The following is a 10,191-nucleotide window of genomic DNA, read 5'->3' on the forward strand; positions in this document are numbered from 1 at the left end:
CAGCAGAAATTAGCACAACACTGTAAATCAACTATACATCAATAAAATTTAAAAAAAACAACACCCCTATGCTGTAACACGGAGAATTTGGTACTGGGCTCCTCTTATGTGGTGTTTGTGCTCATCACATTCAGAGGTTTATACAGACAAAATGTGAGCTATATGAATCAACCACAAAAAAAGTCCCATCTCAACTGACCAACAACAATAGATTTACCCAAACTATACAATATTAAAAAAAATAATAACTTATTTGTAAATTCTAAATTAAAGACACACACATATTTATGTGAACTACTGTTGCACATGAAAAGCAGATGCACAGTACCAACAGATACTCCATATTAAAACAGATTTTATTTTCACGAACTCAACCCACTGACATTAGAATAATGTGACAATAAATGTCTTCCTTGCTGGTTTAACATAACATATGAAAGGAAATCACAATATGCAATATTTAATATATCAATAGTATTAGTTTTCTTCCCCTTTATAAATAATAACTCAAGATATATGTAATTTTTAAGAAATATAACACTAAAAAATGTATACTGCAATGAGGAAATTTAACAGTGTGCAGAAACTAATACTTCAGAGACATTGTCCTTATTTTTTTCCTAGAAAATGCTTTTCAGCAGGGAAAAAAAAAAATTCTTTCAGTTCAAAGGAAACACCAGTCAAAAAATTGCCTTTGGAGCCCAAGTAGCATATCTGAGGCATGCTGGACTCTTTCAGAAAGGAAATCAAGTGGAAAGCTTGTTGCTGTTGTCCAGTTGCTAAATTGTGTTCAACTCTTTACAACCCCATGAGCTTCAGCCAGGCTTCCCTATCCATCATCATCTCCTTGATTTTTGCTCAAACTCACATCCATCGAGTCGCTGATGCCATCCAACCATCTCATACTTTGTCATCCCCTTCTCCTCCTGCCTTCAATCTTTCCCAGCATCAGGGTCTTTTCCAATGAGTCAGTTCTTCACATCAGGTGGCCAAAGTACTGGAGCTTCAGCTTCAGCATCAGGTCTTCCAATTAGTATTCAGGGTTTATCTCCTTTAGGATTGACTGGTTTAATCTCCTTGAAGTCCAAGGGACTCTCTAAAGTCTTCTCCAACACCACAGTTCAAAAGTATCAGTTCTTTGGCACTCAGCTTTCTTTATAGTCCAACTCTCACATCCATACATGACTACTGGAAAAACCATAGCTTTGACTAGATGGACCTTTGTTGGCAAAGTAATGTCTCTGCTTTTCAATATGCTATCTGGGTTTGTCATAGCTTTCCTTCCAAGGAGCATTGTGATTCAGCACTACAGAGACAAACCTAAGTAAATAGAGGCATTGTTTTCAGAGGAAATTGGCTTTTGTAACATAGCAAAGCTACAACATGGTGGGCGGAGGTTGTACCTGTGATAGGGATCACCCAATGGAGACACCAACCACAGCCACATCACTTGAAATCAAAGAATGGGATGAGACCGGGAAATACCAAAGGACCTCAGCAGTGGACTTTATTGCCTCTTTTTTTAAGAAAACAAAACAAGCAGGCTGAAAGTGATGCTTTAAGGGGAAAATTGTTAATTGGTACACATTTTGCTTGATTATAGATAAACTGACTGGAGGGGAAGAAGTCATGATGGCAAACAAATTTGCATGAAGCTTTTTTTTTCTAATTTATAAAAGCATTATGGTTGTTTACAGTCACTGAGCTCTAAGTATTCGGAAAAAATATTTTTAAAGAAACTATGCAGATTGGATCCAAAATCTCATTGGCACAATTTGAAATAAGGTTAACAGTCATATGAAATCTGGGAATGAAAAAGCCCAGAGTAGGTGACTACTCAACATAAACCCAGAATAGGTCACTTTGGCATATTAATTATTTTGAATTAAAGATATTTGAGAAACAGCCAGCTCAAAAAGACACTCTGAACCTCCTTTGTACCCCTGAAAGCGGGAGATAAATCTCCCATGTGAAAGGTGTCCTCCCTGTACCAGGAGGATAAAAGGAACCCTTCCCACCAGAGGCAGGGGATTCACGGCCAAGAAGAGACTGTGTAAACAAATCATGCTACTTCTTTGCCATTCTATTATCCCAAGTCCAAACCTCTTTGTCTTGTCTGCTCTCTCACAATTAAGTTTTCGACTAAAAGTTATAAAAACCCTGGTTATTTCTTTGAGTCTCACATCTCTGTGGGGCTCCCATACTTACATATGTAATTAACCCATACCTAACATCATACTTAGTAGTGAGAGGCTGTAATATTTCCCCTAAGATCAGGAGCAAGGCAAAGATATCCTTTCTCACCACTATAGGGGCAGAAAATAGATAGCTAATTGCCAGAAGTTTTGGGAAGGGAGGAATGTTTGCTAGGAGAGCTATAGGAATTGTTTAGGGGGGTAGAATGTATCCATATGCTATATATATGCATATGCATATATATATATAAATATATATATATATATAAAGAGAGAGAGAATAGCATTCTCAGTGCTCCAGTATTCTTGTCTAGAGAATCCCATGGAGTAGCCTGGCAGGCTACAGTCCATAGTGTCTCAAAGAGTCAGACACGACTGAAGTGACTTAGAACACACACACAGACACACAAACACACACACACACACATATGGCATTATGCCTGAGTCAAAACTCATAGAATGTTACAGAACAAACAGGCAACCTTCATGGATGCAAAATTTTAAAATATTCAACCAAGAAACTGGAGGATGCTAGCACAGAATATGGGATTCCCAGGTGGTGCAGTGGTAAGGAATCTACCTGCCAACCAAAGACGCAGGAGACACAGGTTGGATCCCTGGGTTGGGAAGAGCTCCTGGAGAAGGAAATGGCAACTGACTCCAGTGTTCTTGCCTGGAAAGTTCCATGGACAGAGGAGACTGGTGTGCTACAGTCCATGGGGTCACAAAGAGTCGGACACAACTCAGAAACTGAGCGGAAATGCAGCATAGAGAGCATACCGAGACAAAAGAATCTAATCATATTACAAACGCATGACACTCACTCACTGAAGGGAGAGAGGGGAAAGTACTCTTCTAACACTGTGAAGAATGATATTTTGACTAGACACCTGAAGAGGAAAGCCAAGAGGAACTTCATGCTAACCTTGCACTCTGGTTGATAACATTGTTTGCTACAAGGTATGGGTAAACAAATACTTTAATAAGAGGAACAGGGTTCCTTGGAGAAATGACAGAGCCTAGGGTTGAAGTACGGAATAAAGAGAATGAGCCTGGGGCATTTTGTATCACTAGAAAGTAAGGAAATGCTCGCGACATAGGGGCATGGCCAAGGACACAGGAAAGGACTGAAAAGAGCTGAGACTACCTGAGCAAGGAAATAAATAACAGACATAAAACAAATATCTGTAAGTCTGTACTTATGTAAATAAATGACTGAATAAATAAATAAATGGGAGGGAAGAGAGAAATGGCTTAGGACAAGCAGTTCTAAATAACTGAAGTAGATACTCTGCCCAGATAGAGGGAAAGAATAACTTCCCACCATGAGGAAGTTAACACAGCACTGTGAATCAACCAGGCTCTGATAATTTTTCTTCAATTCCACTAATAAGGACGTAAAGGAAATCAGTCCTGAATATTCATTGGAAGGACTGGTGTTGAAGCTAAAAGTCCAACACTTTGGCCACCTGATGCGAAGAACAGATTCATTTGAAAAGACCTTGATGCTGGGAAATATTGAAGACAGGAGGAGAAGGGGACGGCAGAGGATGAGATGGTTGAATGGCATCACTGACTCAATGGGCATGAGTTTGGGTAAACTCCGGGAGTTGGTGATGGACAGGGAGGCCTGGCATGCTGCGGTCCATGGGGTCGCAAAGAGTCAGACACGACTGAGGGACTGAACTGAACTGAACTGAATAACGACCTACTATATAGCACAGGGAACTCTCCTCAATACTCTGTAGTGACTTATATGGGAAAAGAATCTAAAAAAGACTGGATATATGTATATGCATTAAAAAAGCACTTTGTTGTACATCTTTGTACAGCATCTTTGCAATCAACTTTGTTGTACAACACTGTAAGTCAACTATACTCAATGCATACTTTTTAAAGAAAGAGTGGAGTACAGAGAGGGGAAAGTGAGGTTGACGGTGGAGGAACCTAACAAACATCACCTCAGCCAGACAGTCAAAGTCAACAGCGTCAGTGACAGATCATGCTGTTAGCATATCCCCTTGACAGGATATGATCAGAATGGTGTTTCACCTCATGGTCTTCCTCCCAAAATTCTATAACCTCCTACTAACAGTGAGAAAATCCAACTGAGGACCATTCTACAAAACATCTGACCAGCACTCCTCAAACACAAGAAATCCCAAGAAAGTGTAGCAGCCCAGAGGAGTCGAAGGACATACTAACCCAATTTAATGTGACATTCTTTATGGGATCCTGGATTAGGGAAAAAAAACAAAGAGCATTAGGAGACAACTGGTGATCTCTGAAAGCAAGAGTTGTAAGAATCCCGTTCCAGTGTGGTTTCCTGGTGACACCGGCCGCACACAGCATGACACGTCCGCAGGGAAAACTGGGTCAGGAGCACACGGGGGCTCCCATTTTACATCTGTAACTTTTCTGTAAATCTAAAGTTATTTGAAAATGAAATGTTTATTTAAGTTTTAAAATAAGGCACTGGCTTTGGTACACTCTAAAGAAAATCTTCTCTTGGGCCAGAAAAGAATATCTAATCAACCCCCCTGCCTGCGTTCCATTGTTTCCTTTCCCCCTCCTCCATCTCATCCTCATCCGGGGCCGTGGCTTTCCCCCTCATCAGATGGTCCCTCTGCAGCTCTGGTCTCTCCTCCTTCACTTCATGCCTATCCTACGGCATTCTTTTGGAATTCCTTTTCCCCAAAGCCCTTTACTTAAAGGTGCAGTGAACTGTCCCCAGATATTCCTCTCAGTCTTCCTTGTGTAGGGACGTCTAGTCCTCTGGGGACCATGAGCATCATTACCAATGACATGGACGAAGGTCCATCTGGAGAGCATGGGGCAGAGCAACCACGCAGCCTCGGGAACTCGGGCACAAAAGGGCAGGTGACAGGCGGTGAACTCCATTAACAGCCTGAGGCCCCAGAGGACCAACTCTCCAGCATTGCTTACAAAACAATTCCTGTAGCACAGCAAGGAGTCAACAGTAACGTTCTAACCTGACTGCACTTTCAAGCATGGCTGCGAGGTGGATAGAGCATCTCTTGTTTCAAGCCACAGCCCTTCTTCCTGCTCTTCCCAGCCTTCCTTTATATTTACACCACTTCTACATCCGTAACAACAAATAGTAATAACACCGTGCGTGTGCTTAGTGATTGCTACATGCTATGTACTCACTGGATTATTTCCTTTAATCTTCATAAGGTGGCTACTATCACTACCTACAAATTATGAAGAACAAAACCAAGTTCAAAGAGGTGAAATAAATCAACCAAGGTCACATTTGTAAATGGGGGTGGGCAAGATTTGAACCAAGGAATGTATGACTCCAGAATCCATGATCCTAACCTCTGTACACCCTGATTCCTACCTTGATATCTCCCCTTCTCCCAATTCCTTTTTTTTTTTTAATTTTCTTTTATTTAACTTTACAATATTGTATTGGTTTTGCCATATATCAAAATGAATCTGCCACAGGTATACATGTGTTCCCCATCCTGAACCCTCCTCCCTCCTCCCTCCCCATACCATCCCTCTGGGTCGTCCCAGTGCACCAGCTCCAAGCATCCAGTATCGTGCATCAAACCTGGACTGGTGACTCGTTTCATATATGATATTATACATGTTTCAATGCCATTCTCCCAAATCATCCCACCCTCTCCCTCTCCCATAGAGTCCAAAAGACTGTTCTATACATCAGTGTCTCTTTTGCTGTCTCGTATACAGGGTTATTGTTACCATCTTTCTAAATTCCATATATATGCGTTACTATACTATATTGGTATTTTTCTTTCTTGCTTACTTCACTCTGTATAAGAGGCTCCAGTTTCATCCACCTCATTAGAACTGATTCAAATGTATTCTTTTTAATGGCCGAGTAATACTCCATTGTGTATATGTACCACTGCTTTCTTATCCATTCATCTGCTGATGGACATCTAGGTTGGTTCCATGTCCTGGCTATTATAAACAGTGCTGCGATGAACATTGGGGTACACATGTCTCTTTCCATTCTGGTTTCCTCGGTGTGTATGCCCAGCAGTGGGATTGCTGGGTCATAAGGCAGTTCTATTTCCAGTTTTTTAAGGAATCTCCACACTGTTCTCCATAGTACTAGTTTGCATTCCCACCAACAGTGTAAGAGGGTTCCCTTTTCTCCACACCCTCTCCAGCATTTATTGCTTGTAGACTTTTGGATTGCAGCCATTCTGACTGGCATGAAATGGTACCTCATAGTGGTTTTGATTTGCATTTCTCTGATAATGAGTGATGTTGAGCATCTTTTCATGTGTTTGTTAGCAATTTGTATGTCTTTTTTGAAGAAATGTCTATTTAGTGCTTTGGCCCATTTTTTGATTGGGTCATTTATTTTTCTGGAGTTGAGCTGTAGGAGTTGCTTGTATATTTTTGAGATTAGTTGTTTGTCAGTTGCTTCATTTGCTATTATTTTCTCCCATTCTGAAGGCTGTTTTTTCACCTTGCTTATAGTTTCCTTTGTTGTGTAGAAGCTCTTAAGTTTAATTAGGTCCCATTTGTTTATTTTTGCTTTTATTTCCAATATTCTGGGAGGTGGGTCATAGAGGATCCTGCTGTGATGTATGTCAGAGAGTGTTTTGCCTATGTTCTCCTCTAGGAGTTTTATAGTTTCTGGTCTTATGTTTAGATCTTTAATCCATTTTGAGTTTATTTTTGTGTATGGTGTTAGAAAGTGCTCTAGTTTCATTCTTTTACAAGTGGTTGACCAGGTTTCCCAGCACCACTTGTTAAAGAGATTGTCTTTAATCCATTGTATATATTCTTGCCTCCTTTGTCAAAGATAAGGTGTCCATATGTGCATGCATTAATCTCCGGGCTTTCTATTTTGTTCCATTGATCTATATTTCTGTCTTTGTGCCAGTACCATACTGTCTTGATGACTGTGGCTTTGTAGTAGAGCCTGAAGTCAGGTAGGTTGATTCCTCCAGTTCCATTCTTCTTTCTCAAGATAGCTTTGGCTATTCGAGGTTTTTTGTATTTCCATACAAATTGTGAAATTATTTGTTCTAGCTCTGTGAAGAATACCATTGGTAGCTTGATAGGGATTGCATTGAATCTATAAATTGCTTTGGGTAGTATACTCATTTTCACTATATTGATTCTTCCAATCCATGAACATGGTATATTTCTCTATCTATTTGTGTCCTCTTTGATTTCTTTCACCAGTGTTTTATAGTTTTCTATATACAGGTCTTTAGTTTCTTTAGGTAGATATATTCCTAAGTATTTTATTCTTTTCATTGCAATGGTGAATGGAATTGTTTCCTTAATTTCTCTTTCTATTTTCTCATTATTAGTGTATAGGAATGCAAGGGATTTCTGTGTGTTGATTTTATATCCTGAAACTTTACTATAGTCATTGATTAGCTCTAGTAATTTTCTGGTGGAGTCTTTAGGGTTTTCTATGTAGAGGATCATGTCATCTGCAGACAGTGAGAGTTTTACTTCTTCTTTTCCAATTTGGATTCCTTTTTTTCTTCTTCTACTCTGCTGTGGCCAAAACTTCCAAAACTATGTTGAATAGTAATGGTGAAAGTGGGCACCCTTGTCTTGTTCCTGACTTTAGAGGAAATGCTTTCAATTTTTCACCATTGAGGATAATGTTTGCTGTGGGTTTGTCATATATAGCTTTTATTATGTTGAGGTATGTTCCTTCTATTCCTGCTTTCTGGAGAGTTTTTATCATAAATGGATGTTGAATTCTGTCAAAGGCTTTCTCTGCATCTATTGAGATAATCATATGGTTTTTATTTTTCAATTTGTTAATGTGGTGTATTACATTGATTGATTTGTGAATATTGAAGAATCCTTGCATCCCTGGGATAAAGCCCACTTGGTCATGGTTTATGATCTTTTTAATGTGTTGCTGGATTCTGATTGCTAGAATTTTGTTAAGGATTTTTGCATCTATGTTCATCAGTGATATTGGCCTGTAGTTTTCTTTTTTTTCCTTTTTACGAGATTTTAACATTTGTCATCAGTTCTCTGTCCACACCTCTTAATGGTGGCCAGCTCTTGTGAGTCTGTTTTCTCGGCATACCACTGACGTCTCCAAGAATCTGATCAGAAAAAGAGAGAAAAGGAGATGGCAAACTTAACAAAATCCTACAGTTGTGCTTCATCCCTTTAAACTCCCAACTTAATTGCTACCTCTCTGATTAGAGTCCTTACCTAAAATTCTCATTTTTATTCAGACTGCCCTCAAAACCTCAAAGTTGAAAAATAACAAAATATCCTTGAAAGAATGAGGCACAAAATTACAGCATAGCAATTTTTTAAAACGCCTTCAGTTCAGTTCAGTTCAGTCTCTCAGTCATGTCCGACTCTTTACGACCTCATGAATCGCAGCACGCCAGGCCTCCCTGTCCATCACCAACTCCCAGAGTTCACTCAGACTCACGTCCATAGCAAGTCCCATTGTGGTCTGTGTGCAAATTCCTGAAACGGCATCAGTCAGCTTCTATCACCATTTTTCTCTGGATGGTGGTCACACCACTACACAGTTTAGGACAGAAGCTCTAAACAGCTTTAACCACTCAGACCTAATCAGTTTCCCCAAACGTTCTCCCATTAAATCAAGAAGATGAATCTGTTCAATTAAGAAAAAACAAACTAGAATAGTACAAATGAAAATGTGTTCCCAATTTTATTAATTAAATTCAAGAGTGATAAATTAATATATCTAACACATCAATTTAAAGATGAAGAAAAATTTCCAAGAGAATAGTAATACAGGAACCACACGTCTCTTGGTTCTTTGGTTTCCCAAGCAGAGAGTACCCTGCTCATAGTAGAAACCCAAAGAATATCTTATCAGCCAAGCAAAAAATAATTGATTTTTTTAATTCGTTCATGGATAATTGTGTCAAAAAAGCCCAAAGTTCAAATTAAAAGTATTTTTGAATACTTTGAAGTATTCTTTCTAGTCATTAACTATTTAAGGAGAGGGAAAATGATGTCAAGTAAAAGGCACTGGTTCCTTTCCCACACATTTTCATGAACTGCTCTGTAAGAATTTTAAACAAACCTGAAATGACCTTTCCTTATGCATATACAACTTTATTAGGAATGCAAAAACTTTCTACACTGTTCAAACATTAGAATCTTAAAGACATTTATCAATGTTTTATTAATAGAAGTAAGAAAGTGAATCTTTAATATCACCATCCAGACAAACCAATACCTACTAAGTAGAACGTAGTCCTACAGCTGAATACACCATCTTCTGAGCACGGAAGTCTCCTAGATTTTCAGAACAGAAGCATTTAGTACAGAGTCTGTCTAATACCATCTCCTTCTTATCAGGTACTTTTTCCAGAAATGGAATTAGGATAGCTTTTTATGTGCTCAACTGAATGAGCCTTTCAAAGATGCTCTAATAATCAATATGGCCAAACAGGTGGTCAAGCTAACTGGATAGCTGAAATTACCAGGCTACCTCCTGGATGCATTTGATTCCAGAAAAAATATGAGAGGATGTGTTAAATAATATATGAAGAAATAATTTTATAATCAAAATGTAATTCACTTACTTTATATAGACTACTTGCATCCAGTATTCTGGCCTGGAGAATCCCATGAACAGAGAAGCCTGGTGGGCTACAGTCCACAGGGTTGTAAAGAGCCGGACACGACTAAGCAGCTGAGCACACGCTCACCCGTTATCCTCAAGTGACCTGAAACAGAAATATTTTCCAAAATGCCATCTCACTGCTAAGCCTCTTTACTAACATTCAGAGAAGTTTTTATCATTCTTGATGTAACTTCCTGTCATTCAGAAACCCAGATGGTTTCTTTACCTCAAGCCATCGGTCACGGCACTGAAGACCCTTGATACTCACTACATAGGATAAAACTGCCGAAAAAAGCAAATCAACCCTGGGGAGGATGCCATTGTGCACAATTAGCAAAGAAAAAGAAAAATTAACATCCCCAGATAAATACATCGTAGATTATTATCTTACTT

At 39.1% G+C, this 10,191-nt stretch overlaps 1 long non-coding RNA gene across 1 annotated transcript; it reads right to left on the minus strand.

Annotated features, from left to right (window-relative positions):
- Window positions 1-8,092: 8,092 nt before the first annotated feature.
- On the minus strand, window positions 8,093-9,894 carry LOC123332535. The gene is made up of 3 exons (XR_006549345.2): window positions 9,758-9,894; window positions 9,413-9,467; window positions 8,093-8,284 (listed from the first exon to the last, which is right to left on the minus strand). It is a non-coding gene; the product is annotated as an uncharacterized LOC123332535 (long non-coding RNA).
- Between the last annotated feature and the right edge of the window lie 297 nt (window positions 9,895-10,191).

The sequence above is a fragment of the Bubalus bubalis genome, chromosome 1 (genome assembly GCF_019923935.1).
Source record: "Bubalus bubalis isolate 160015118507 breed Murrah chromosome 1, NDDB_SH_1, whole genome shotgun sequence".
Lineage (NCBI taxonomy): Eukaryota > Metazoa > Chordata > Mammalia > Artiodactyla > Bovidae > Bubalus > Bubalus bubalis.